Here is a 27,628-nt window from a genome sequence, read left to right on the forward strand (position 1 = left end):
AAGGAAGCCCCCCCTCAAGCTCACAGCCCTTAGGAAGCTTACAGGGGGCTGTGCAAAACTCAAGCAGCAGCTCATCAAGAGCCGCACTGAAAAGCATTATACACATACGCATAAGAACCATGCCAAACACTTCACCATTGCTATTTCCTTTATTCCACAAGACCGCCCTATGAGATAGGTAACATCACCCCCTTTTACAGAAGAGGAAATTGCGGACTGAGGAGGTTTGGTAACAGTGAGTATGTGGCAAAACTGGGATCTGAAACCATGTTGTGCTTTTGGGGTCTCAGGGCTTCTTCTTGGCTATTGTGGTGACAGAGGAAGGACGACTAAAATCAGTCTCTCTGAGCAGAGAAGTCTGAGGCAAGGCCCCCGTTTGCACTGCAGTAAGGGTTGGAGGACCGATAAGCGTGTGGCCGGCGTGTTCAAGGGTTAGAGGAGAAGCTTCCACAAACCTGCCCACCTCCCCGTGGTGAGCAACTCCTGAGTGGTCTCTGGGCTGAAGAGAAAAGAAGGACGGAAGATCTCAATTCTGCCAAGGAAGAACCACAAACTGGAGTCCCCTGACTCTCCCCTACCCAAAATAGAAGCTTCATCCCCATCAGTAGGAGCCCTTCTTGGCCCTCCAGACCCCATCTCTGGCCTCCAGTTTGCACTCCAGTTACCTTGGCTTCATGCCCTTGTGCCCCCACCCAACACTGAGGGCATTTCCTTTTCCTCTTGTTGTGCCCTTAGTCTAGGAGAAGGACAAAGAAGGAGACCAAAGCCCAGAGGGAGGGCAGGTCTCACTGGAGCTTCTGGCTTTCCCTCCTTAACACCCCTAGAGCTGACTTGAACTGAGTGCTTGAAAAGAGTGACTCAGAGCCTGGTAAGGTGTTTCTTTTTCTTCTTTTCCCTCCATATGATTTGTAAAAAATGTAAGTTTGAATATCTTCCAAGGGGATATAAATCACACTACAAAGCGGCCATTTGTTATGCTCACCACTTATTACTTGGGGCAAGAATTTGGACAGGATAGAACAGTCGTTTCTGCTTCACGATATTTGGGACATGAGCTGGAAGACTCAAAGGCTGGGGTGACCTGACATCGGGGGGCTGAAATCATCTGAAGGCTTGCTAACTCACAAGTCTGGGGGTTGAAGCTGGTTGTTGACAGGAACCTTGGCTGGGGTCGTGGGCCAGAACACCTGTGACCCAGGAGAGTTCACAACATGACAGCCGGGTTCCAAGGACGGCCTCCCAAGGGAGCCAGAGCTGTGCAGTCTTCCCAAACCAGCTTTGGAAGTCACACAGGGCCCCTGAGTACCTGCCACATTCTGTCAGGGGACATTCCCACCCCATTTCAAGGGCATATAGACTCTTCTTGCTAGGGGAGAGGCAAGGCTCTGGAAGAGTGTGCAGAGCCGGCAATGTGGCCAGTTTTGGGAATCCCAGTTAGGCACAGCCCATCAGCCTTCTATCAGAATCAGCAGACAGGTCCAGGGAGAGGAAAAGAGATCCCAATATTAGGCTCATCATTTGGAGTTCTTCCTCCCCAGCCTTGGCCTCACAATTGCTCACTGCCCTGGCAGTTCTTCGATGCCTTTTTAAAATGTTGCCTCCAGTTCCTCTAACTGTTCTCAGTGAAAAAGGGTTGGTATTTTGCAACCCAGTGTGCCCTCTCTGGAAAGGGGGCCCTGGGCACTGCATTGAGAATGTACACAGTAAAAAGCCTGCACCCCCAAAGTAACATGCCCCATATGAACTCCTGTGATGTGCAAACATTAAGCACTACACATAGGAAGTTTAGAAATAGGTGAGAAATAACGATGACATACAAACGAGGCGACTACATAACAGGGTGTATGCATGTGGAGAAGCACCAGAATTGTCCCAGGGGAGAGCTGTCGGAAAATTAAAGGCAGCTTTGTGTACTTTTTTGTAACGTTAAACACTGATTCCCTCCCTCCCCCAATATTTTATCATGACAACTTGCAAACACCTAGTTAAGTTGAAAGAATTTGCATTGAACATCTATGTACCCACCACCTGGATTCTGCCGTTAGCATTTTACTATACTTACTGTATCATACATTCCTCCATCTATCCATCCCTCTATCCATCTTAAGATGCACTTCAAACTAAGTTGCAGTCCTTGGTACACTTCTGTCTAAATACTTCAGAATTTCATTAACTACGGTTCATTATCTGCAATTTTTTTCTTTTTAGATACAATTTATATATAACGCTCAGATCTTAAGTGTACATTTGCAGAGTTTTGACAAATGCATACACTTACAGTGATATTTTTAAAACGGTATTTTTCCCCCAAAATCTTAGATTGCTCAATTAAAATTAACGTAAAAAGCCTTCTACTCTGAAAGATTTGCACAGCTGCCCTGGGTCTATAGTCATAAATGGGGCCATGTCTTGGCCAATGAATGGGGCTAGGATTGCGCCTAGGACCAGGATTTTGGGACTGGGGGCAAAAAATTTGGAGACCTTTCTTCTGGTTTAGGATATCAATGACAGCCCTGGAGTGAGGGTGAAGGCCTCAAGATAAGGGGGCTACAATCTTTTTTAGGTACAAAGCTCAAGCAAATGACCCTTGGAGGTAGAACAGTGGCCTGGAAAGGCACTTGGCTCTCATTTACTCCAACTTTCTATCATTTTGCCTTGCTTTCTTTTCATTACAGCATTTAGGAAATTTTCTTTTTCACTTGTTTGTTTATTGTCTGTCTCCCCATCCACAATCTAAATTCCTGAGAGCAGAGACCTTTTCTGTTTTATTCCCTGCTGCGTCCAGCACATGGTTTGCCCTCAGTATTTGTCGAGTGAATGATTCATTGTTCCATTTGCTAGATGGAGAAAGAAGGCCCGGAGAGGGGAGGTGATCTACCTCATGAAATAGGAGTCCTTTACCCCAATTCTCCAGCTCTTCAGTCCAGCCCTTTTCTCGTGAACCCTGTGACTCCTTGGGGCACCTGTGGGGTGGATGACGAGCGCCTACCTATACGTGCATGCACCTACACGTGTAGGCGTAGGCCCCGGCAGGCAGGGCCTAAAGCAGGACTGGGAGCAGGGCTTTGGCCTCCCACGTGGGTGGGCCTGAGTACAGGAAACCTGCCTGCCTTCCTCTCTCAGGCCTGCTCTCTTATTCTTTCCTCTTGGAAGACATCCCTTTGTCCTGTGGTGATGGGGCAAAAGTGTGGAACCCCTGGGCCTCAGATGGGAAGGGGAGGCTGGGCAGGTCTCCATAGGTGGGCAGATGAGGATGGAACTCTGTCCTTTCCAGTGGCAACAGTGTCTGTGTGATTACCGAGCTGAACCAAACCAGGGTCTTCAGGATGGGATGTCCAAGACCCTGCCTCTCCTTGGTCTGAGGTTCTCTCACCCCTACATGCACACCACAAATGCGCTGACCACAGGGCCACTGTCTCATGGAGAGAAGGAACTGCATTTCCTGAGAATGGATCACTTGCCAAGCTGTACATGCTTATAATTCTCAGTCCAGGCCTGGGACGTTCCAGGAAGAGTAGCAGAGGGAGACTTAGGTCACTCAGTCAATGCCAGGGCTTGAACCCCAGGGCTCTGTGACTCTCACACCCAACCAGCAGCATTTTCCCAAGTGTGACCACATTGTGTGTGTGTGTGTGTGTGTGTGTGTGTGTGTGTGTGTGTGTGTGTAGGGGGGTATCCTTCAGATGATCTTGAGGATAAACACTTTTTTTCTAAATTTTACTTAAGTAAACTCTACCCCCAACGTGGGGCTCAAACTCCCAACCCCAAGATCAAGTGCTATATGCTCTGCTAAGCCAGCCAGGTGCCCTGACACTTTTTATTTTAATAGTTATTTTAACATATGTTAGAAAGTGTAAGTAGAATGTCAAACATTTTATGGCAATGTAAGTAAAATTGTAAAGAAACAAATCAGCCAAAAGAAGCATACTAAGAGATAATAGGGTAGGTCAGATGTAGACAAGGCAAAACTAAGCTGGTGAGGTCTGGTCTTAAGGAACTGTTGCTACCCTAGCCACCCACATGCCTCCTGCACATACAGTCTTTTTTTTTCCCCCCAGGGTTTCTAAATGCTTTGAGTTCAGGCTTTTCCCCTGTGCAGGCAGATTGACTTGGGACTTTCTGGGAAATGTTTGGAAGAACTTGCCCCCATTGGCTGCCCCTGGGGGCATGTGGCTAGAGTGTCCACTGGGCAGAGGCGCGGAGGGTTTGGCAGTTTGGTGACCCCTCTGGGCGGGCCCTGCTGAGAGGGAGCAAGAGACACCACTCTCCATAGAGAAGGAACTTCCCTGCCTGGGAAGGGACGGCCTGAAGGAGGCCCACCGCACCCCGTATTCCCAGGCCTTGGCTCTGGTCAGCATACACTCACTTATTCCACAAATGTGGAGGAGGGAGCGTGCATATACAGTCCTAAATTGGCGCCCCAACTACAAGCGGTGGTGGGGACTGGAGGTAATAGGGGCACCAACCCCGAGGAAATAGCAGCTGACGTGGACTCTTGCGCCAAAATGTACCCCCAGGCACCCCTTGTCACGGAGAGTTGCCGCTGGCCAGACTTCCCCTCGGGAGCCACCCACCAAAGGCGCGGACTTCAGCTCTGGGATTAAGGGCCCCCCAGCAATCTCCGTTTGCACACTGCTCTGCAATATGTCTCCAGCCTGCAGACGCCCAACCACTCGCCCTGATCGGGGATCGGAGCGTTCGAGGGACCTCGTGTGGGGGCCACAACCAGGAGAACGTCTCACCCGCCACACACCAGCCCCGTGTAAAGGGGCTTCAGTTGCGGACTCCCAAGTCCGGTAGCCTGGGAACCCACTGCGGCCGGACAGACGTACGCGTAACTTTGGGACGCCACACGTGGGGCAGGGAGCCCCGGGGAGGAGGGCCACGCCTGCAACCCTGACCCCAGTCCCAGGGGCGGAACGCAGATCCCGGTCCTCTATGCGGTTTGAGCCTCCCCTCCCCCATGGCGTATCGCAAACGACATCCCCTCCGCAGAGCACCGTGTGTCGTATTTTTCTACTCGACTCGGTGGCAAGCCAGGCCCCGGTACGCGCATCTAGAAAGCGGGAGAGATTTCCTTGGGGTTTGGGTGGGGATGGCGTGAGCTGACATGGTGCGTAAGAGGACACTTATGGTGCCAGGTCCATTCTAGGGGCTTCGCAGGTTCCTCCCCCCGAGAGAGCCTACGTCCTTTTGAGTCCCTTGCGGCAACTTGGGGGAGGGTAAAAAGTCGGAATGGAACACATTTGGAGAGCGGGGTGGAAAGGCAGCTTTTGAGTTCCAGGCCGTCCTGGTTGCTAAACATTGGTATAACTTGCATTTGGCCTCAGTTTCCGCATCTGTAAGCTGGGAAGAAGGCCCACGTCCAGGGGGCTGGGACTGTCGAAGCGGAAGGCGTTGGTGCACCGGCATCAGTGCCCCCGGGCTCCGGCTTCCCCGACGTCTGAGCGGCGGTGGGGCGCAGTCAAGCCTCCCCGGCGGCGTAGGAGCGGGCGAGACCGTGAGCCCAGGCTCAGCGCCCTACACGAGCTAGCGAGCGAGCGCTCGGAGGCGCGCAGGGGCGGGGCCCGCGCGGGCCGGAGACGCCCTTTCGGTATGGGCCAATCAGCGCCCGTCTCTGAACCGCCAATGAAGAAGCGCCTTACAGCCAAGGCCGGGTCGGGAGCGAGGCTGCGGCGAGTGCGGCGCTGACAGAGACGCGCGCGCGCGCTAGCCAGCTCGGACCCCGGGCCGCGGCCGCCATCACCGCCGCCCGCCCAGTCGCCCCTCAGCCGCTTCCCCTCGCCATGGAGGCGAGGCCGCCGCCGCCGCCGCGGAGCTCCGAGCCGCGGGCCGGGCGGCGGCCCTGAGGGCGTGTGGCGGGCCGAGACGCCGCCGCGGAGCCGAGGCGGAGCCGCCGTCCTCGTCCCCAGCGGTCCCGCCCAGCGCCGGACTCGGTGAGTGCTCGCGGCCGCCGCCGCCCCGGTGGGCTCCGCAAGGGGGGGGGCGGCCCCCAGGCGCGGGTGGGAGGGGTCGCGGGCCGGAGCCCCAGCCCCTCTTTTCCCGGTAGCAGCCATCAGGCGGCTCTAGTGGGACCCCGCGTCCTTGCGCTGTCCGCGGGGAGGGGGGGGGGGTCCCCGGAAACGTGCCGGACAGGGCGCCGACCCCTCTCGACTGCCCGGGAACTTCGCGTGCGTCCTCCTGGGGCCAGGCCAGGGCGCTGCCGTAGTTCATTCTGAACGAAGCAACTTGGAACGGTGAGACCAGAATCTGCTCAGGGCCATTTAATGGGGAGAAAGAGGAGAGTTGGCGTGAGAACATTTGCTCTTGCGGAGACCAACTTTTCTTTCCCTTAACCCCCCCTGGCCCCTGTCCCAGGCCCCCCTCTTTTCCGCCCACTCCCAACTGTTGAGGCTGCTGAAAGAAGGGAAATAGGGGCTCAGAGCTGCCCAGAATTCAAAATGAGCCGATTGGGAACGCAGATCCCCTTCCTTTTTACTTTTGGTAAATAGAAGCAACCTTGGTTTTTGGAGAATTGGTTCCTAATTGTACGTCCTGAAGATACAAATGACAATGGCAGAGCCGAGGGTGGGTTGTTTGCTTGTGTTTTCGATCAGGGATGATGTTTGTAGGACCGAGAGGAGGAATGCTCAGAGCCTCCGTAGGCAGGGGCAAATGCCTTCAGAAACCTGTTCCCGGGGTAGGGATTCGTGCTCCAGGACCAGTCACCTCTCCCAGGAGGCGTCTTCGCCGGCCGCCTGCTTGCTGTGACGGCAGCCCCAGAACCAGAAGATGGTGGGCGAGGAGAGAACCGAGCGAGGGTGGAAGATGGGCGAACATCCTCCTGCCTGGCCACTCCTTCAGAAAACACAGATCTGATGCTGTCACTTGTTTACTTAAAAACTCCTCGCTCTCCTTTTCCCACGGGATGAATGAAGCCCAGAATGTCCCGTCAGGTCATGCGAGCCTCTGGACAGGCTGGCCATTCATATGTACTCCGAGCTTCCCTCACCCCTAGCCATTCAGCCCTCACCCCTGCTGGACTGCCTCTTCACGCCTTTGCACGCCCTTGCTCGTGCGAGCCTCTTCCCGCCCCGCCTTTACCTGCCAGGCTCTACCTCTTTCTTTAAAGATCTTCTCCTTTGGGAAGCCTCCTGAGGCCAGGAGCTGTGTCTTGTGTTCCTTTTTCCATCTGCCGTGCCGGGAGGATTCTTCCTCTCCGTTGTCCTGTGGGTCCCATCCCGTCTCTTCCCCCTTGGGTGTCTTGTCTCTGTGTACTCCCAGACCCCCACTGCCTGAGAGCATCTTCTCCCGGGTGTTTCCTGAAGGCCTGCCTGCGTGGAGTCCCTGGCACCCCGGGACTCTCAGAATCCTGGTTGCCTGTCTCCCCGTGTCCATTTCATCCAATCCCCGTAAGTAGTCAGTCAGCAGGAACCGGCAGGTCTCACATCTTCTTGGTCTCCAATCTGCCTGTCTCTGAAAGCCTCAAAGCCCCCTGGTCTTCTTTCACCTCTGCTGGCCTCAAGTGGTCTGGCTCAGATGTGCGTTCTAGGGCGTGTGGGATCCAGGAGGCTGTTCACTGGGTACCTTTTAGCAAGTTATTTACCATCTGGATGAAATTCAGAACCAGAAAAGCCAATCTTCTGATTTAAGTAAAGGCATTCATGTGCCTTCTGTTTGCCACGTGAAGTGCTTGGGATGCAAAATAAAAGCAAGGGAGTAAAATCTTTACCTTTTAGGGGCTCATAGTACAGGTAAGGTGAATACAAATACATCCTAAGTGCTATGACAATGTGATAATAATAATAATAATAATAATAATAGTTATTTCATTTGCCTTGTGAGACACTTTGTAATAAATTTATTCTATGAATGACTTAATCTTTCAACAGCCAAGTAGGGGCTTATTCCTGTTTGACAAGGGTGGAAACTGAGGCCATATAATGGGCAGATGGAGGAAGAGTCAGGATTTGAATCTTGGCAGTCTAGTTCCAGAGCATCTGCCACGCTGCATAGACAGCATTCCTTCCCTGAGAGGTCCAAGAAAGCTTTCCTGGGAGGGGTGTTTGGGTCATGAAGGGTGCATATGAGTTTGTGTGTTGTAGACAGGATGTAGGAAAGAAGGAGCAGCGCGGAGGAAAGAAGGAGGGCTTGGAGGTGGAAGGAATCCACTATCCTTGGGGAGCAGGGAGAGGTTAAACAACTGGGTTGGGTAGAGGGGAGAAGGGTGGGAGATGAGATTACGGTGAGCTTGCAGGGCTGTTTGTGCTGTTTTCAAGTTTGGGCAGTGGAGAGCCACTGGGGGATTTTAAAGACCGTCAGGGACCTGCGCTGACTGGGCTTTAAAAGATCGCTTTGGGGCAGTGTGAGGCCAGATGCTGATGCCCCTGCAATTTAGGAGGCAATGACCAAGCCCTACTGGGGCAGAATGATAGCCTCTTAGACTCAGAGGGAGGCCTACAGAGAATCCTCAGTTTTGGGAAAAGATCGATACATCTGAGAAAAAAACTCCAGCAGTATAAAAAGGAAGAGAGAAGAAAATAAGTCTCCCTCCTACCCTGCTTCCTCCAGAGATGGCTGAAGTTTCCAGTTTCTGTGGCCTTACATAGACACTGTTGCTTTAGAAACCCATGTCTACCTGTCCATGTTCCTCCGCCCGTGGTACATACCAGTCACACCTTTTTCCTTTTTCCTTAGCACATTTAGAAAATCATTCCATATTTGTAGATATAAAGCTGTTCATTCTTTCTGTTGACATTTTAAAGTTTTTTCATTGTATGGCTGTAGCATAGTTTGTAACCAGTCTTTGTGTTAAGCAACATTTAAGTTTCCAGGTTTTTCTATTACAGTGTTACAATGAATGTTTTTGTAGATAGTACATTGTTAGGAACTTATGTGTAAAATGATCTGAACCATGTATTTCTAGAAGTGGAATTACTGGGTCAAAGAATATATGTGCATTTAAAATTTTCAGACATGTAGCCAAATCGCCACCTCTTCAAGGAGGTTGTACTAACTCAGTCATTCTCCTCCCAAAATGTGAATGGGACTCAGTGGATCTTGATCAGCGTGTGTATGCGATGCTTTTTCAGATATCATAAGCCTACTTTTCCTTCACCTACTCCCCCCCCCCCCCCCCCCCGCCATGTGATTCTAACTGATTTCTTTTGGTTTATGGAGGGAGACATTGAGGCTCAGAAGGATAAGTGCCTTGTGTGATTTGTCAGCATGGGTGGTGGTTGTTTTTTAAGCAGTTCTGATATTTGTATTGGTCCAGCACCTTTCACTGGAGGCACTCAGAATTGATTTGTAAACATTGTTGTATTATTTTTCTCCACCTTCATGTGGAAAAAATGGGATGCAGGTGAAGTTTGAATTTGAGTTATAAGCAGGAAGCTGGCCAAATACAGAATCTTGTCTTTTTACTTCCAGTGCAATAACTAATAAATGTTCCCAAATACCAAAGCTGAAGAAAAATGTTTTTAGTGAGACTGAGTACAACAAAAATAGCACTATATAACACAAACTTAATAAAATTGAACAGCAAACCCATAAATAACCCAACATTAAAATTTGTTTTAATATATTCTCTATAAGGATGTCTGGCTCAGTCATTAGAGCATGTGACACTTGTTCTCAGGGTTCAAGCCCGAGATGTTCAAGCCCCATGTTGGGTATAGAGTTTACCAAAATTATGTATATATACTCTCTATAGAAAAGAGAATTTATTAAATTGTAAAATTTTAAATGTAAAATTGTATTTGTTTTATTTTTTTAAATTTTTACCTTAATTCCAGTTAACATACAGTGTTATATTAGTTTCAGGTGTGCAAAATATACATACATTTATAATTCTTTTTAATTTTTTATTTATTTTTGAGAGAGAGAGAGAGAGACCGAGTGTGAGCAGGGGAGGAACAGAGAGACAGGGATCTGAAGCAGACTCCAGGCTCTGAGCTGTCAGCACAGAGCCCAACATAGGGCTCGAACCCAAGAACCATGAGATCATGGGACGTGTACAATATATTGATTCACCAACTCCATACATCACTTGGTGCTGATCACAAGTGCACTCCTTAATCCTCGTCGCCTATTTAACCCATCCCCCCACCCAAACTATATTTACTTTATTTATTTCTTTGTTTATTTTTAAGTAGGCTCCACACCCAATGTGAGGCTTAATCTCAGCCCTTGAGATCGAGAGTTGCATGCTCTACCGACTAAGCCAGGCAGGCTCTTGTACATTTAAATTCACATCTGTTTGTGTCAGTATACAGGCATAGCTTTTTTTAAGTCTGTATACATGGAGTATGATTTTTGTATTTTTGAAGAGCATCAAATATTTTATACTCATTTATGTATCTAATTTATATATAAATATTTTTAAATTTTAATTAATTTTTTTTTTTATTTTAGAGAGAGAGAGCACGAGCAGGGAGAGGAAGAGAGAAAGAGAATCTTAAGCAGGCTCCACGCTCAGCTCAGAGCCTGACACGGGGCTCTGTCTCCCTAAGTGTGAGATCATGACCTGAGCCGAAATCGTCAGTTGCTCAACTGACTGAGCTACCCAGGCGCCCCTCATTTATGTATCTGATTTAAATCACAGAATAGTATTCTATGCATTGATAACGGTAATTTAATTCTTTTTACTATTATAAATGATTTTGGTTAAGATTTTTTTTTGGTTAAGATTTTATTTTTAAGTGATCTCTACACCCATCATGGGGCTCAAACTCACAGTCCCAAGATCAAGACTCGTATCCTCTGCTGATTAGGCCAGCCAGGTGCCCCATAAAGGGTACTTTTCAGCACCTTTCTTCAAATACTTCTTTTGGATTATTTTCTTGGACTCTTGCTCCTAAGATGGGTTCACTGAGTCAGGTTATGGTTCCAGTGCCAAATTGCTATCTGGAAAGGTTGAACTACATTATAACATTATCAGCAATTTATGTGGCCCTTTTTCCTGACAATCCAGTCAATGGTATTACAAACAAAACCTAATATTTGATTTTATTAATTTAACCAAAACATAATGGCACTTTGAATTAGGTTTAATTTACATTTCTGTGGAAAGAGACCAGTAGCTCATTTAGATTTTGAAATAAGTACAGTGCTATGTTATGTATCCTATCCAAGAGTTATGTATTTAAAGAACTTTTTTTTTCACCCAGTGTTTGTTTATTTTTGAGAGAGAGAACATGAGCAGAGGAGGGGCAGAGAGAAACGGGGACACAGGATCTGAAGGGGGCTCCATGCTGACAGCGGCGAGCCTGATGTGGGGCCTAAACCCACGAATCGTGATACCATGACCTGAGTTGAAGTTAGATGCTCAACCGACTGAGCCACCCAGGCACCCCTAAAGGCAACTTGTTTTTAAGGAAATACATGGTTAATAGGTCAGAAATAATGTGGAAATTTAGGTATGAAACATAAGACTAGATGCTGTTTAACTGGGAATACTAGACATTGTGCCAGGAACTGGGGATATCCTAGAGTAACATGGATGTGATGTATGACCTTTAACATTTGTGAGCTAATGCCAGAGAAATTCAATGTTAGACAGTACCTAAAAATTTACAAAGGCCCTGAGCTGAGAAGGGGTTTAGTAACTTAGGGCATTGCTTCTCTAACTTGAATGTTCACATGAACCATCGGGGGACCTTGTTAAAATGCCAAGTCCTAATTCAGTAGGTCTAGGGTGGGACTTGGGATTCTGCATTACTGACCAGCTCCCTGGTGAGGCAGATACTGCTGTGGGTGGCTTGATCACATTTAGAGTAGCAAGGCCTAATTGAGGCCTTTGTGAGTAAGAGGGGTAGTTCTCCACACTGGCTGCACTTTAGATTCACCCGAGGAACTTAAAAAATCAGGGATGCAAATACCCCACCCCCAGGTATTTTGATTTAGTTGGTCTAGGGTGCGACCTGAGAATGTATATTTTTTTAACTCCCCAAGTGATTCCAGTATGCAGCCAGGGCTGAGAACTCCTGGGCTAGAGAGAGGCAGGAGCCAGAGCTGAAGGGCCCTATATGACATGCAAGGGTGTTGGACTTTATCCTGAAGGCAGAGCTAAGCCATTAGAGGATTATAAGGAGGAGTGAACTAATCAGATTTGCAGTTGTAAAAAGTTCACTGTAGCTGCAATCTGGAGCGGTAGTTTTCAAAGTGGGGTAGGTAGGATGATTCACTGTGATGCTGGAAGAAAATTAGAGCTTTTTATCATTTTTATGATAAAGCATTAAATTTAGGTATTGTCACCGGCATCTTTTTGGGTCTGTAAGTCAGTGTTAATGTGTTAACTGTAGAACTTTGGGTGTCCTCAAGGGAGTTCTGCTGTGAGCAAGCAGATCCATAACCATACATTTGCTTTCAGTATATTGCATCATTGATAACAGTTTATGTTAGTTTTTATTAAACTAACCCTCACAAAATGGACAGGTGACTTAAAGCAATTTCTGCAAAGAAACCAGGGACTGAAGAAAATACGAATAATGCAAGCACAAATAGCTGACCCTTGTTCAGCTATTACAAACTCTTGGTGAGCTACTAAATCAGGTCAAATAAGTCAGCCCTTAATATATTGGAAAGTATAGAGAAGCCTATTTAAAACATGGATTTACATCCTCTGTCATTGATGGGAATCTTGTTTTAAGAGTATGTAGAACCTTGAGATATGAAATAATGAAATCTAAGCCTGTCATTAGTACCAAGACATCTGAAAACAGCATACAGAGACTCTACATTTTTCTTTTTCCAGTGATGTTTCAAGTTATAGGCTATTCAGTGAGATGCTTTACACAATTTTATTAACCTAGTGACTAAGGTGTATATTTTGAGGTTTCTCGTTCTTATGGAAGACAAAAAGACACATACCATTGACAGATTCTTCCTGTTGTGCCCTACCCACCAAAAGGCTTGCTTTAAAAAAAAGTATGGAAAACAATATGTCAAGAAACCAAAATGCATTCCTTTTTCAGCAAATACTCTTGTATGATGAACAGAAAATGTTGCTGAAGATTTGAACAGTATTAGGACAAATTCTGCAGTATGGGAGGTTTGCTATATGTAATTATAAAAGTATAGAAGCTTCTATCATGTCTTAGTATTTGCTAGGTTTTCTTTTAATAATACCCCCCCCCCCCCCATTACATCTTTTGTGAGCTACTGGAGGAAGATTATACTGGAGAAGACATAATAGTAAATGATTGCTTTAATGACACTGCTGTGTGGAATAATTGTCTAAATGTAAACTACCGACAAAGTTGCTTTGACTAAATAAAAGGATGAAATTCATTCACTGCCTCTTCATGGACTATTGAGGCAGGTTATCATTTGTTGGCTATCTTGTAGAGTTGATGTTATGCATTTTTCTTTTACAAAAAAAAATTGTTGACTTTTTCTGTGTGTGCTACCTGGCAAATATTATTTGAAAAATTAATATCCTCAATCTGTCTCTTCAAGTAAAGGTGTTATCTTAACAGTGAATGAAAAGTAACCACTTTTTCTCTTACAAAGAAATGTGCTCTGGAGTAGTCTTTTCCTCATAATTAAAAAGAAAAGCTTTATTGAAATAAATATAATTTACATATCATAAATTCACCCTTTTAAAATGTACAGTTCAGAGGTTTTCAGTATATTCTTGGAGTTGTACAGTCATCACCGCCATCTAATTTCAGAACATTTTCATCATCCCAAGAAGAAATTATGCACCCATTAGTGTCATTCCCCGTTCAGTCCATCCCCCAGCCTCCGGCAGTCAGGTTACCTTTCTGAGTCTATGGATATGCCTGTTCTGGACATACCATATAAATGGAATCGTACAATGTGTGGCTTTTACCTAGTTAATGTTCTTGGGGTTCCTCCATGTTGGGCATGTATTCGTACTTCATTGCTTTTTGTAACTGAGTGATACAATGTCCCATTATATGAACATACCACATTTTGTTTATCCCTTAATCAGTTAGTGAACATTTGGATTGTTTCCACTTTTTGCCTATTAATGAATAATGCTGTCGTGAACATGTTTCTACGTAGACATATGTTTTGATTTCTCTTGAGTATATGCCCTGGGAGTGGAATTGCTGGGTTAAATGGTAATAACTCTTTAACTTTTAGAGGAGCTGCCAAAACCGTTTTCTAAAGCAGATGCGCCATTTTACAGTTCTAGCAGCAGTGTACCAGGGTTCTGGTTTCTCCATACCCTCGACAACACTTGTTGTTCTGTGTGGTTTTTTTTTTTTTGTTTGTTTGTTTGTTTGTTTTTGTAGGCTCCACACCCAATGTGGGGCTGGAATTCACAACCCCGAGATCAAGAGTTGGGGGCTCACTGACTTAGCAAGCCAAGTGCCCCCTCTGCGTTCTTGATTAAGCTATCTTAGTGGGTGTGAAGTAGTATCTCATTGTGGTTTTTATTTGCATTTCTCTGATGATTCATGATGTCATTGTTATTTTGTTGCACCTATAAAAACTCTCATAACTCTACACATGAAAAACTCGGAAACATAATTTGTTACCTGATAAAAATCTCCAAATGTATTTCTAAAAAATGTCCAGATGATCTAGTGAAATAAAGGACCTAGACATTGATCATCAGTGGTTGTTAAAACCATTAGGAAAGTTTATAATAGATCAGACTGACAGTCTTATGATTAATTATGTTATCTCCAAAATGGACACAACTAAACCTTATGTTCCTCCAGTGCTGTACAGTAGGAAAAATATAACACCATTCATGAAATATTCTCCCCCAAACAAAATAAGATCAAATCTGACTTATTAAATTTCTAGATTTAACACAAGTTTATAGAATGTAATTAGAAAATCATAATGTGAGAAATTCTACAGACGAACCCAGTTACTTCAAATAATGCAAAAAAAAAATGGAGAATTATTACAGATTAGAAAAGACTTGAGACATTAACTCAATGTAATATGTATACCTTGTTTAGATCCTGTTTCATATAAACCAGCTGTAAAAAGATATTTATGAAACCATTGGCAATAATTTGAATATCATCTGTATATTTGATGATTTTTGAAAAATTATTTTAATTATTTTTAAAGTATTATAATAGTATTGGAGTTATATTAAAAGGCAAGACTCCTGGGGTGCCTGGGTGGCTGAGTCAGATAAGCATCCAACTCTTGGCTTAGGCTCAGGTCATAATCTCAGTCATCAGATTGAGCCACGATGTGGAGCCTGCTTGGGATTCTCCCTCCCTCTCTCTATCTACCCCCTCCCTACCTCAAAAAAAAAAAAAAAAAACGACTGTTTTCTCTTAGAGATAAGTACTGTAGTATTTACGGATGAAATAATGCGATGTCTCAAATTTGTTTTAAAATAATTCATTGTGGGGGCATCTGGATGGCCCAGTTGGTTCAGTGTCCCACTTTGGCTCAGGTCATGATCTCATAGTTCTGTGAGTTCGAGCCCCACATTGGGCTCTATACTGACAGCTCAGAGCCTGGAGCCTGCTTCGGATTCTGTGTCTCTTTCTCTCTCTGCTCCTCCCCCACTCACACTCTGTCTCTCTCAAAAATAAATAAAAACATTTTTTAAAAATTAAAAAAAATAATCATTGTGGGGCCACCTGGGTGGTTCAGTCAGTTGAGCGTCTGGCTCAGGTCATGATCTCACAGTTTGTGGGATCGAGCCCTGCATAGGGCTCTGCACTGACAGGGTGGAACCTGTTTGGGATTCTGTCTCTCCCTCTCTCTCCCTGCCCCTCCCCTGCTTGTATGCATGTGCGTGCTCGCGCTCTCTCTCTCTCTCAAGATAAACTTAAAAAATAATTCATTGTGTTTGGTCATTTATAGATGATTTACCATATATTAATAGTTATTGAAGCTGGGTATATGTATAAAAGAGTTTATTATAGAGTTTGCACTTCTTTTGTGTGTTTCAACATTTCTATAGTAAAAAGTTAAAAAAGAAAATACTTTAAGTGAATAGTTTTAGTGGGATTGCAAATGCATTTGTTAGGAATAAAAAATGTAACATCTTCTGATTAGTTTTCAAGAGTAATTGCATCAGGGAAGATGGACATTTGCCAGCGAGATTTAAAGGAAAATGTTTGTATAATGGTTGGGGTTGGAAAAATAAATGGCCATGATTTAGTAAGCACTGCCATAGTGCTCCTTCCTTTTTGGACCCGTATTTCTTTCTGGCTATGATAGCCATTAAAGCCAAGCATTGATTTGAGACCAACTTTTAGATTGCTCTGTCGTAAAGTATTAGAATGAGGTTTTTCAAGCAGAGGGAGAAATATTTGATTATATGGATCACACTAATATTTTTAAAATTAACTTAATATTTTAATGATAGCAATAGTTTTTATACTTACCCATATAGAAACCATTATTGTGATCATTACTTTGTTACATTTGAAAATCAGTGTTTTGTAGCATTCACATTTATTAGTACTGTTGTCATATTTATAGGTGAGCGTTTTTTTGGGATGTATATATTGGTTGATTGGCTGGTGTATAGTTGAAAGGTTTGTCATTACTGTGGAGAATGAACTGGACAGAGTATAGAGACTAATTTGATGGTTGTTAGAGCCAGGAGTGATGGCATTCGGGAATGGTTTGGGGTAGGGCGAGTGGGGATAGAGATGGGGATGGGAAATGTCTGGTAAGTATGATTTAAGCAATAGAAATGTTAGTAGGGTTCTAGAACCCTGGCTTTTTAGAAGAGATGATTGTCAGTGAACTGAGCTTCTGTGTGTGGGAAGAATTTGAAACCTCATTGCTATGAATTGTGCAAGTGGTTCTCAAATATTGATTGACAAGTAAGTAGCTTAACCAGCAATTAGCTTTCAAACGTTGGTTGGCCGGTGGCTTAATACAATGCCGTAAATACATTAATACTACCCGTTAATAAAGAGAATGTCTTCCATTGATGTATCAGCAGTACTGTTACCAGAGCAATGTGGAATAGTTCCAGGACTTTCAACTGTTCTTCTAAAAGGAACTGGGGGAGGGGTGGCAGAGTTTATACAGGGATGCTTCTGTTCTTCTGGTGGTCCTTTCCATGTCTCCAGTGATGTGAATGCTTTACTCACCTCTCAGGGAGTGAGGCCAGTCCCTGATTCAGTACCTCTGCCTGCTTTCTCTGTGAGACCACTGCTCTTTGGTGCTCCTTACTGCCCGACTGAACCCGCTTACTTTGTTAACGGGCTAAATTCACAGCGACTTCCAGCTGGTGTTTCTCTCTTTACCCAGTCTGGGGTGCTAGCCTGGCCCAGCGTTTTGCTACTCGTTGGTAGAAGTCATAAAAGATTGCTTTTTCTTCTTGTAGTTCATACCCAGTAAGCAGTAGTGCTGTTGGCAGCAGTTGTGAACCTCTCAGGCAGTGATTCTTGATAGTGGCTGTCTATGGTGGAGGGGAGGCAAGTTTGAGAAAGTGTTGTTGTTGTTGTTAAATGTTTATTTATTTTGGCAGAGAGAGAGAGAGAGAGAGCACAAGCAAGTGGGGTGGGGGCCAGAGAGAGAGGAGAGAATTCCAGGCAGGCTCTGTGGTGTTAACGAGGAGCCTGACTTGGGGCTCGATCCCACGAACTGTGAGATCATGATCTGAGGCAAAATCAGCATCAGACGCTTAACCGACTGAGCCACCCAGATGCTCCAGTTTTTCAAAAAACAAAAAAAAAAAAATACATGGGGCACCTGGGTGGCTCAGTCGGTTAAGTGTCCGACTTCGGCTCAGGTCATGATCTCGCAGTTTGTGAGTTTGAGCCCGGCATCAGGCTCTGTGCTGGAAGCTTGAAGCCTGGAGCCTGCTTCGGATTCTGTGTCTCCCTCTCTCTCTGCCCCTCCCCTGCTCGCTCGCTCTCTCTCTCTCTCAAAAATAAGAATAAACATTAAAAAAATGAAAAAAAATAAACATGGTATTATGTTTTTTAGTCAGTGTATTTTTAAGTTCTGCTTCATTTAAAATCTTGTATGCATTTCAATAATTAGTACATGTGCATGTTAAAATATTCCCATAGCTGGGGCGCCTGGGTGGCTCAGTCGGTTAAGCGTCCGACTTCAGCTCGGGTCATGACCTCACAGTCTGTGAGTTCGAGCCCCGCGTCGGGCTCCAGGCTGACAGCTCGGAGCCTGGAGCCTGCTTCCGATTCTGTGTCTCCCTCTCTCTCTGCCCCTCCCCTGCTCACACTCTGTCTCTCTCTCTCAAAAATAAATAAACATTAAAAAAAATTTTTTTTAAGTAAAAAAAAAATATTCCCATAGTATTAAAAATACACAATAAAAGGTAATTCTCACCCATCTTCCAAGTTCCCCTCTTCAGAAGCATCCCCAGGTACTATGAAACTTGTAAAACCTTCCATAAATAGTACATGCTCATACAGTGTGTTTCTTAAGTTTGACATTTCAGCTAACATTGAAGGAGGCTATGGGTGCTTTATGTTTACTCAAGGGGGTGTGTTAAGGCAAATTGAGGTGTGCTGTTCTTACCTTTGGGTGGGGGGTTAGGTGGAGTTCAGTAGTTTCTCCAGTGTTAGTGGGAGAGATTGCTTAAACAGTTCATACTTAGTTGCATTTAGTTTTCAAAGGTTCTACTTTAAAGGCTATTGGAGAGCAGGTAGTGGGTAACAGAGCAGCTCACTTATCTGTGTGTTTTTTTTAACGTCTGAGTGGGGCTTTTGTGCACAGAAAGGACTACTTAAAATTACTTGGGTTTAAATTAATATTCATTTGATTTAATTGGCAAATGAAAAACTTGGTTTTCCTTTGGTCTTGTTATTGTATTTGTAAGCATTGTAATTTTTGTACAGAAATAAGAGCAATAACTTTTACTTGCTCTTTAATTAATGTAATTCAAGCTTAACATATGAAATTCCTTCATATTCCTTTATTAGGGGATTAAATTTCCTTGGATGTTTAAAATACATTTATACATTCAATCTGTCAAGTACAGCCAGTCTTTGATAGGTCAGAGTTACCACCTTAATAAGCAGAATCTCCTTAAGCACTTGAAAAATACTGAGAAATTAAACTTACAAATTTAGAAAGCAGACGCTCTTAAGACTTCCAGTGCTTTTCATTAGCTGAATCTGAATTACCAACATTTAAAAACCACATATCCTAACCTAACCAAAACTTAGTACTGGGGGTATGATATACCTTATCTTGTTCGTGTCTTTTTCTTCCAGAGTTGTAATGTCATTTATCCAATTAAGGAAGAAATGGGAAAATGTAGAAGGATGAGAGAGGGAAAAGAAAGGAGTAAATGTTATAAACTGTACATTTACTCCTCTAACTATCTTTCCAGGAGTTCTGTGACACACTGTCCTGTTTTTTTCTCTACCTCTATGGCCACTCCTCAGTTCCCTTAGGCCCCTCTTCTCTAATCACTCTTGAACTTCTCAAATATTTCCATCCTCAGCCCTCTTGTGTTTCATTCTACACATTCTTCCTGGAAGCACATGCCTAGGCCCATGGCATCAGCTTCCGGCTTCTTGCTAATTAGGAGAAAATTTGTCCTCAGCACAGACTGGATGATAGCCAACAACCTACTGGTCGTCTCTCTTGGGCTGTTTCCCAGACACCAACAGGCTCAGAACTGCCCTCATCTTCCCTTTAAATGTGTTATTTTTATATTTTCTATTTTGATGAATGGCACAACCCAGTAACCCAGACCAGAGACTTGGATGATAATGTTCATGTGGTTAATGATGTGTTCCTGTCTGTTTTACCTTTAACATTTCTCAAATTTGCCTAATTTCCTCTATCCCATTTGTCCCTTAGCTCAGGTTTTTACTCACGTAGATGACCGCTACAGGTTTCTTAGATGTCTACTCATTACTTCCTTGTTCCAGGTCATTTGTCACATTGCTGCTAAGAGTACTTGTTTTGACTTTCTTGTCTAATCACAGCACTCTCCAGTTTGTTTTTTTTAATTTTTTTTCTTTAAGTGTTTATTTATTTTTGAGACAGAGAGAGACAGAGCATGAACGGGGGAGGGTCGGAGAGAAAGGGAGACACAGAATCAGAAACAGGCTCCAGGCTCTGAGCTGTCAGCACAGGGCCCAATGCGGGGCTCGAACTCACGGACCGCAAGACCATGACCTGAGCTGAAGTCGGACACTTAACCAGCTGAGCCACCCAGGCTCCCCAGCACTCTCCAGTTTAAAATCCTCTGGATGGGCACCTGGGTGTCTCGGTCAGTTGAGCATCTGACTCTTGATTTCGGCTCAGGTCATGATCTCACGGTTCATGGGTTCGAGCCAGTATGGAGCCTGCTTGCAATTCTCTCTCTCCTTATTTCTCTGCCCCTCCCCCCTCAAAATAAAATCCTCAATAAAATTCATACTCCTTATCATACCAAGTTTTTGCATTCCAACTCCTCTTAGCCTTTTTAGCCTTACCATCCCCGCCCCCCCCCCCCCCCACCATGCCCACTGTGCTATACTTCTTCAGATTGTCTGCCTTTGGCTAGACTGCCCATATCCCTCTTTGTCTGGCATTATAATTTCTTATATGAGGATTACCTCTTAGAGTCAGCATTGCCTTACTGACTGCCTCAAGTCTGATCTAGGTATAAATCCTGTGCTTATTTCTGTCAAGTCACTTACCATATTGTGTGGTAATCCATACAGTTATGTTGTATAATAATCCAGACATTAGCACGTGCAGATTAGTGTTCTTAGAACAGTATTGGTGGTTCAAAATGGTAGTAATATGTAGTTTTGCTGAGGCACAAATTCATGTTACCTGCTCCTTGAGTTTGGCAGCAAGTGGGTTCACTTAGCTCTTCAGTGAGCCTAACCTCACTTCAGGATCTAAAGCTGTCTTTTTATTATTTCCTGCTTTTTCCTATTCATTTTTTAGTTTTGTAAGTTTTATTTTCTGATTCCAATACTGGAAAAGTTTTTTTTTTTTAATGTGTTTTATTTATTTTTGAGAGAGAGAGAGCGTGCAAGCAGGGGAGGGGCGGGGGGGGGAGGGGGACAGAGGATCCGAAGTGGGCTCTGTGCTGACAGCAGACAGCCCAGCGCAGTGGTCTAACTCACGAACCACAAGATCATGACCTGAACTGAAGTCAGACACTTAACTGACTGAGCCACCCAGGTGCCCCAAAAACTGGAACATAGTTTTAAAACAAGAAACTTTAAGCCCCTATTATGCCCTCAAAACTCAGAAGGTTTTTGAGATGCCTTTTTCTTCTTTTCTTTTCCCATCCTCCTTATCTTTGGCATGAAGTTAGGGGATGCAAACTCAAACATGTATTTGGAGGCCAGGCAGGCACTCTGAATGAGAGGAGTAAATCTGCCGGGTCCTGTGCCATACTGGAGGTTCCATGGCCTAAAGGAGTTCACATTCGATTTTTTTTAAATTTTTTTTTAACATCTTATTTATTTTTGAGACAGGGAGAGACAGAGCATGAACAGGGGAGGGTCAGAGAGAGGGAGACACAGAATCTGAAACAGGCTCCAGGCTCTGAGCCGTCAGCACAGAGCCTGACGCGGGGCTCAAACTCACGGACTGCGAGATCATGACCTGAGCCGAAGTCGGCCTCTTAACCGACTGAGCCACCCAGGCTCCCCTCATTCGATTTTTTTAACACACTGTGCTACCAGTTTGTGACGGTCACTCTAACTGCCAAAGACTATACGTATATGATCCAGTTTATCTTTCTCTTTGAAATTGAATTCATAAAACAAAACTAACCATACTATTACTTATTCTTCTAGACTCCACTGATGTATCACCTACTTAGTGAAGCTTCCTGATTTCACCCAGAGATTACCTTTCCTTTCTTTTAGGATTGGCATAACAACTGTACTGTTGATCACAGTGTATTTTAATTACTTATTTTCATGTCTAATTTCCTGGTAGTTTATTGAGGACAATTATTTATTGATGAGCATGTCTTCTATTAAGAGTTTAATACATTTGCGTTGAACATTGAATGAAGTACTAGGCAACAGGTACTGATTAAAACCAAAATGTGGAGGGGTGGCTGGGTGGCTCAGTGGGTTAAGTGTCCAACTTCACCTCAGGTCATGATCTCACGGCTTGTGGGTCTGAGCCTCGCATCAGGCTCTGTGCTGACAGTTCAGAGCCTAGGGTCTGCTTTGGATTCTGTGTCTCCCTCTCTGCGCCTCCCCTGCTCATACTCTGTCTCTCTCAAAAATAAATAAAACATTTAAAAAATTAAAAAAAAAACAACAAAATGTGGAGGTCAAGAATATAATAACACTTTTTTTCTTTTAGTGATTTGGAGCATTATGTGTCTACACTAAATTTCAGCTTTGCTTATTATTACTGAGAATTAAGTTACCGAGAATGTTAGTGATGATGTCTGTGTTGTTGGATTTGATGTGGACAAATCTGTGTACAGATGGTGACTAAACAACTTAATCACAAATAAACAATGTTTTGTCCCCCTGAGAAAAGATGCATTGCTGGGGAAACTTCTTGCTTCCACTTTCATATGGTTAAGAGAGATTAAACACCTGATGATTATGGAAAATATCATTAGTAAAATGAGGAACTTTAGTACCCTTGGACGAGAAGGGATTTGGAATTAGCAGATTTCAGCTCTATTTCTGGTGATACTAATTAGCCATCTGACTACACAAGTCTCTCTGGGTCATAATTTCTTCATCTGTAAAGTGATAAGGAACTTGATGGTTTAAGATCCTTCTATCCCTAAAATTACTTAATTTGAAAACACTGTAATTTCTAAAATATTATGGCCAGTGAAGGAAGTACTTACGGTCAAGCTCTTTCCGAGGAGAATTTGAAGTAATTTCCTGAAATGTATGATGGCTTGTGTGTGTGTTTCTAAGTTCTCTAGAAAGACACCAAAGAAATTGGTAATAATAATAATTACCTCTGGGGGCTAGGGTAGTGGATGGCCACTGGGAAGGATGCCTTCTAGTCAGTGTATTTTCTTTTATATATTTTGAATTTTATAACATGTGCCTGATTATCTACTCAATAAGGACAAATTTAAATTTATACACATATACGTAAAAAAAAAAAAAGTCAGAATAAAGGGAAGATAAAGGTCTCATGGTAAGGGAGAGGCATCCTGGGGATGTTAGTACAGAGACTGAGTCGATTAGATGCTGTGCAGTCATTTATTTATTTATTTTTATTTTTTTTATTTTGAAAAGAGTGGATGCACACATGAGCAGGGGGAGGGGCAGAGAGAGAGGGAGAGAGAATCCTGACTTGGGGTGGGGTTTGATCTCATGATCTCATGAGATCATGACCTGAGCTGAATTCCGGTGTCAGACACTTAACCAACTGAACCACCCAGGTGCCCCTTTTATTTATTTGTTTGTTTGTTTATTTATAAGCTCCACATGCAACATAGGGCTTGAAGTCACGACCCTTAGATCAAGAGTTGGATACTTTTCCACCTGAGCCACGCAGGCGGTCCCCCTTTTAGCTGTTTTTAAGTGCATACATCAGTGTACATTCACATTGATTATCGTGCTACTATCACTACCGTCCATATCCAGAATATTTTCATCATCCCCGAAACTCTCTACCCTTTAAACAGTAACTTCCCATTTCTCCCTTCCCTATTCCCTAGCAACTACCTTTCATTAATTCTTCTTTTTTAATTTTTATAAATGTTTGTTTATTTTTTGAGAGACAGACAGAGTGTGGGGGCAGGGGAGGACAGAGAGAGAGGAAGACACAGAATCTGAAGCAGGCTCCAGGCTCCAAGCTGTCTGCGCAGAGCCCAACGCAAGGCTCGAACTCACGAACCGCAAGATCAAGACCCGAGCCGAAGTCAGATGTTAAACCGACAGCCACCCAGGCTCCTCTCATTCTTTTTTTTTTTTTTTTTTTTTTAATAAATACTGTATTTCCTTTATTCAAAGATAAGGAAGTATTTTTTAAAATTTATTTTGGGGGAGAGAGAAAACATGAGCAGGGGAGGGGCAGAGAGAGAGGGAGAGAGAGAATCCCAAGCAGGCTCCATGCTGTCAGCAGAAGAGCTCGACTCGAGGCTTGAACTCATGAACTGTGAGATCATGACCTGAGCTGAAATCAAGAGTCAGACGCTTAGCCAACTGAGTCATTCAGGTGCCTCTACCTTTCATTAATTCTTAACATTAAACACAATTTGGTCCCAGATGTACTGTATTACCTTTTGAAATCTTATATGTTGATGGCATTAGGTTACTAATATTTTGGTTAGAACTTTTTTTAATACAGCTCAGACTGTTTTTTTTTTTTTTTTTTTTATTGTTTATTATTTTTGAGAGAGAGAGAGAGACTGAGAGCAAGCAGGGAAGAGGCAGAGAGAGAGGGAGACACAGAATCAGAAGCAGGCTCCAGGCTCTGAGCGGTCAGGACAGAGCCCGCCGTGGGGCTCAAACTCACAGACTGTGAGATCATGACCTGAGCTGTAGTTGGCCGCCCAACCAACTGAGCCACCCAAGCGCCCCTAGCTCAGACTATTTTCTAACTTCCATTGTGGTTTTCATCTTAAAAAAAAATTTTTTTTTAATGTTTATTTTTTAAGAGAGAGAGACAGAATGCGAGCGGGGTGGGGGTGGTGCAGAGAGAGAGGGAGACACAGAATCGAAAGCAGGCTTCAGGTTCTGAACTGTTAGCACAGAGCCCGACATGGGGCTTGAACTCACAGACTGCGAGATCATGACCTGAGCCGAAGTCAGATGCTTAACCGATTGAGTCACCCAGGTGCCCCAAATTGTGGTTTTCATCTTTGATCCGTGGGTTATTTATAAGTATGCCTTTTAATTTTCAAACATGAGGTTTTTCTAGTCATTTTTTTGTCATGGCTTTATAGGTTAATTGCATTGTGGTTAAAGATGTGGCTTATATGATTTCAGTCCTTTGGAAATTGTTAATATTTATTTGCTATTTGGCCTAGTACATCCTTCACCCAGATTCCACATTGTTAATGTTATATTGTTAATATTTTACCATAATTTCCTTATCTTTGTCACTTTATCCTTCTATTTATACAGGTTTTCTGAATCATTTTGAGAAACGAGTTGTAGACATAATGCTCTATCACCTCTAAATCAGTGTGTAATACCTTTTAAAAAAAATTTTTTTTTAAATGTTTATTTTTGAGAGAGAAAGAGCGCAAGCTGGGAAATGGCAGAGAGAGAGGGCGGCACAGAATCTGAAGGAGGTTCCAGGTTTCGAGCTGTCAGCACAGAGCCCGACTCGGGGCTCAAACTCAAAAACCGTGAGATCATGACCTGAGCTGAAGTCAGATGCTTAACCAACTGAGCCACCCACACGCCCCTCCTTGTTTTTTTTTTTTTTTTTAACGTTTATTTATTTTTGAGAGAGAATGTGTGCGAGCAGGGGAAGGGCAGAGAGGGAGACAGAAAATCCCAAGCAGGTTCTGCACAGAGCTGATGCGATGGGGCTTGAACTCATGAACCACGAGACCATTATCTGAGACAAAGTCAGATGTTTAACTGACTTAGCCACCCAGGCACCCCAGTCAGTGTGTGTTCCCTAAAAAAAAGATTCTCTACTATATAACCATAGCACACCCATTAAAATCAGGAAATAAATATTGATATAGTACTGCTATGTAATTCACAGACACCACTCAAATTTTCTCTGATCTCCCAATTACATTCTTTACAGCAGAACCAACCAACCAACCAACCAACAAAACCCAAAAGAACAATAAAAAATCAGCTCCTCCCTCCAGAAACAAAAGCAGAAAAACCTTTTCCCATTCTCCTTGTAATTCTGATTCAGAGATCATTCACAACCATGATGTCTCTTCAGTCTCCCTCAATTTGGCATAGTTCCTCAGTCTTCATTTGTTTTCAATTATCTTGACAGTTTTGAAGAATAGGCCAGTTACTTTGTAAAATGTTCCTCAGTTTGGGTTAGTCTGATGTTTCCTCATAAATAGATTTAGGTTGTGCATTTTTGGCAGGAACACCACAGACATGATGTCGTGTTCTTTTCACTACATCATATCAGGAGGCACTGGCCAACTTGTCCCATTACTGGTTACGTAAAATTTTATCACTTGGCTAAGATGTTATCTGACAGGTTTCTATACTGTAAGTTAGTTGAAAAGTATTTTGCACTTGCTGATAAGTAAACAATACACTTTGTGGCATGATGCTTTGAGGCTATATAAATAGACCATTTCTCATCAAATTTTCACCTACTAGTTTTTGCATCCATTGATGATTTGTGCCTGAATCAGTTATTACTAAGTGGTTGCCAGATGGTGAATTTTTAAAATTTCATCATCCCTTCTGCATTCATAATTTGGCATTTCCCTGTAAAGAAAAGCTCTCTCCCTGTTTTTAAAAAATCATTTAAACATATCAGCATGGACTCCTAAATTCCTGTTTGATACATTTTGCGTTTATTTTGATGCTTGAATTTTCTCTGATTTGGTCAGCGGGAACCCTTTTCAAGCTGGCTCCTATGCCTTTTTCTCATGTCCTCATCATTCTTTGATCTCTTACTTTTTGGCACAAGGTTTTTATGCTCATCTTGTACTTGCACTGTCCCAATGCTAGGAGCACCCATGTCATGAAAGAACTCTGGTTTCTTTTGTTAGAGGATGCATTTATAAACCAAGATCCAGACACCAGATGTGTTCCTTGTTACTGGGATGTCACTGCTCTTAGGCTCTATTAGAGGTCAGAGGTAGGACATTGTTTTTAAATGTACCCAGGATTTAATTCATAAGTATGACTGAATGATGCCATGAAGAGGTCAGTGCCACTGAAGGAAGTTTACTCATAGTTCTCCAGAAGCAGGAGGCAGTACACCTTGCTATGCAGGGCCACATGGGGGAAGCAGGAGGCAGAAGGAGCAAGAAGAAAGCATGGGTGAGAGCCTTTATTGCTATAGTGTGGGAAGCTGTTGGAATGTTCCTTGTTAGGCAGGAAGTGAAACACAGATGTTGTACTTGTTGTTGGAGGGTTTGTAATATTTTTTACATATACATACATATGCATATAAACATATATGAGCATCCATATCTGCCCAAGAATGTTGAAAACCATGATTTCACTATTATACCCTCACTGATTTCGTTCTAACACCACAGCATTTTTTCCCTAGTCTTTCCCCTTTTTGAATTTATTCCTCTTTTTCTGTCATTGAGAATCTGGCTCTCTGTCCTTTTTGCTCCATCCTCCTTAGGTAATAATCTCCTGACTATGAGGACCATCTCATTGGCTCCAGCCTCACTGAAAGTGCTGGCTGAGCACCCCATCTAGTTCCATGAGCCATTTTTATATACAGACAGTTCTCACTTCGTACTGTTCTCATGCATGAAGTTCTGTTAACATGATTTTTAATTCTTTTTTTTTTTTAAGTAAGCTCTACACCCAACATGGGGCTTGAACCTACAACCTTGAGGTCAAGAGTCACAGGCTCCACCAACTAAGCCAGCCAGGTCCCCCTAACATGGTTTAATTAAACAAGACTAGTCCCCAAATAATGAGTAGCTGGAATAGCTTCTCCAAAAATTTTAAAATTTACTCAGACCCTGTAGTAGATTAATACTTCCCTAGACATCATTCAGTTGAAGGTAACTTTTTTGTTCTTTCTTTTTTTGGAAAATTACCATCTCTGTACTGCTCTCAGCTGAACTTTACACAGCTCTGCATTTCCCTCTGTCAGTTCCTCTTGGAATAGTGGGTGGGTAGCA

At 43.7% G+C, this 27,628-nt stretch overlaps 1 protein-coding gene across 3 annotated transcripts in view; it reads left to right on the forward strand.

Annotated features, from left to right (window-relative positions):
• The first annotated feature begins 5,646 nt into the window (after positions 1-5,646).
• Positions 5,647-27,628, forward strand: part of PTPRA (protein tyrosine phosphatase receptor type A) — a 158,110-nt gene continuing 136,128 nt past the window's right edge. For all 3 annotated transcript variants that reach the window (XM_027069702.2, XM_053200165.1, XM_053200166.1), the window contains exon 1: positions 5,647-5,936. The gene's annotated coding sequence lies outside the window, so the exon portion shown is untranslated. The remainder of the gene's footprint in view (positions 5,937-27,628) is intronic.

The sequence above is a fragment of the Acinonyx jubatus genome, chromosome A3 (genome assembly GCF_027475565.1).
Source record: "Acinonyx jubatus isolate Ajub_Pintada_27869175 chromosome A3, VMU_Ajub_asm_v1.0, whole genome shotgun sequence".
In the NCBI taxonomy this organism is placed as follows: domain Eukaryota; kingdom Metazoa; phylum Chordata; class Mammalia; order Carnivora; family Felidae; genus Acinonyx; species Acinonyx jubatus.